We start from the raw sequence: 3,039 nt of genomic DNA on the forward strand, positions 1-3,039 counted from the left end.
TAAGCTTTTTCTATAAGACAGTCAAAGGGGTGACAAAAAAAAAATAACTTTTATATCCAAATTTGTCCAGATTAAGCCACAGAACTCGTGACATCTATGAGCCTCCTAGCGTGTTTTAACTCTGACATCCGTTTGACAGTTTTGGGGAAATCAAAAGACAACGCACATTCTTGAGGTAGAATTGAAACAGAAATAAGTGTTTATCAAGATTTCACTATTTTAATAACGTTTTCAACTGAAAATGACAGACATTCTCTTAGTTAAGAGTTTTATATAAAGCAAAGGAGATAATTTAAGCGTTCTAAGTTTGGTAAGTAGAAGAAAGTAATATAAGTTCTGAGCTCCGTTATCAATTCCTTTGTCAGGTGTCACTTGCTTAAAAGTAAGTAAATAAATTAGGGGAAACTAGGCTTTACGAATCTATTTTATTTATTTTGTGTTTGTTTTTTAGTTTCAAGTTAAGCACAAACCTATACAATGGGCTATCCGGGCTCTGCCTATCACGGGTATCGAAACCCGGTTTCTAGCGTTGTAAGTCCGCAGACATAACGCTGTGTTGTCACTGGCGTAATAGGTATTTTAATAAAATGAGATATGTACTGGAAATTTTGGTATCATTTAATTGATATTAAAGTAAATACCCAAAGCAAGGTACTCACCTAACAATATAAGGAATAATTATATATTAGCCAGAATACTTTTTTCTTTTTTATAAATGGTAACTTAATTCTTACGAGGTTCCCATTGTTACACCATTGGTTAGCTTCCAGGACCTTGTAGTAAGAACGAACTTTTTTGTGTCTTTTGGCCCAGAAATGGGCTTTTAAAGAGAAAAATGTGTATCATCTGAAAAAGACAGATTGCTAGAAATAGAGAAGGCGTCTTATTTTAAAACGATTTTACGAGTAGAAATCAGAAAATCCCGTGACAACCACAGCCAATAGAAAGTTATGATGGGACGACAAGTATCAGAATTACATTTTGTTTCGTACGTAATGTGATGCATCGAAAATTGATTGCTTTTGGGAGGTATGTAACAGTCTTTTTAGACACAAAATATTCATACACTCAGGTCATAAAGATGCGTTATGGTCGAGGATTTATTTAATTAATTGCATTGAAAAACGAAAAATATGAATCAAGAGCCATCCATACAGAGATAAGCTATAAATCGTACTACAGTCCTGACGGGCAAAATACAGTGTATTATAACACAAAGATAAATGTTAAAAACCGTCCATCTGCCCCAAGCGATAGTACAAAACATAATTAAGAAGAATTTTCATCTGAAAAACAAGACATGTCACGTGTACATAAATTGCTTCCTCGACATATTCATTGAAAATTAGATGAGTTATGGAAAGCATTTAGAGCAGAGTGGTGGGCTTTAGACATGACATCCTTACGATGGAACCTTTTGCAATGGGAACTGCGCTGCTTTGTTATTATCAAAATGTACAAGTGTTAGATAGAAAATGACCGGAAGTAACGACATACTCAACCAACCACTATTGAACAAATATAGATTATGGTTCAAATAAGGGCTTTCAACAGAGACATTTTTAAAACTATAACATAAGATTACAATACAGTCATAATTGCTTTGTTGATGTTGGCGTTAAGAAACCTTTAGAACTATGGACATACGAGGAAAATTGATTGTCAGTATTAGCAAACAAACCTACCATTTTAATGAATCTAAGAAGTTTCCATAGAACTACTGAATATTGTTACCTTGTATTCATTAATGTCTCATATGAAAATTATAGCGTTAGGTTCACTTTATGCTGGCCCGGCATGGCCAGGTGGTTAGAGCACTCGACGCGCAATATGAGGGTCGCGGGTTCGAATCCCCATTCCACCAAACATGCTCGCCCTTTCAGACGTGGGGGCGTTATAATGTGACGGTCAATCCCACTATTCGTTGGTAAAAGAGTAGCCCATGAGTTGGCGGTGGGTGGTGACGACTAGCTGCTTTCCCTCTAGTCTTACACTGCAAAATTTGGAACGGCTAGAGTAGACAGCCCTTGTGTAGCTTTGCCCGAAATTCAAAACAAACAAACACTTTATGCTCTACTCTTTGATGTGTGTTTCGGTAACTAAGTCCTATGTTAAAGGAACATTTAGTTCATGTATTAACGAATGGACTGTTGTATACTAGTGACAAGTGGACTGTGGTACTACAACGAATGGGCTACTGTATACTAGTAACAAGCGGACTGTGGTACTACTAACAAGTGGGTTGTTGTATATATACTAGTAACAAGTGTACTGTGGTACTACTAACAAGTGGGCTGTTATATATATACTAGTAACAAGCAGAGTGTGGTACATTAACAAGAAGTAGACTGTGGTATTAATAGCAAATGTACTATGTTATACTTGTAGGGAGTGGAGTGTGGCATACTAACAAGTATCATTAGTACATCACAAATACACGTATTTCTAGGACAACAATACGAGTATCTGTGATATACTAGTAATAAATTATATAGTGGATATGTGAAAAGTAGGCAACCAGACACTAGTAACAAATATATAATATCTCACTAAAAATAAGTCAACTGTACTGTACCTGCAGCAAGTGTATAATGAAATTGATGTCACTATACACATGTTACTAAGTACTCAAGGTACTATTAGCTCATCACAGTGAAATTAATGTCACTGTGATGCGCTAATAGTACCTCGAGTACTAGTAACATGTGTATAGTGACATCAATTTCGCTGTGATGTGCTAATGGTACCTTGAGTACTAATAACATGTGTATAGTGACATCAATTTTACTGTGAATGTGCTAATAGTACCTTGAGTACTAGTAACAAGTGTACAGTGACATTAATTTCACTGTGATGAGCTAATAGTACCTTGAGTACTAGTAACATGTGTACAGTGACATTAATTTCACTGTGATGAGCTAATAGTACCTTGAGTACTAGTAACATGTGTATAGTGACATCAATTTCGCTGTGATGAGCTAATAGTACCTTGAGTACTAGTAACATGTGTACAGTGACATTAATTTCGCTGTGATGAGC

This window comes from Limulus polyphemus, unplaced genomic scaffold (genome assembly GCF_000517525.1).
Source record: "Limulus polyphemus unplaced genomic scaffold, Limulus_polyphemus-2.1.2 Scaffold632, whole genome shotgun sequence".
NCBI lineage: Eukaryota > Metazoa > Arthropoda > Merostomata > Xiphosura > Limulidae > Limulus > Limulus polyphemus.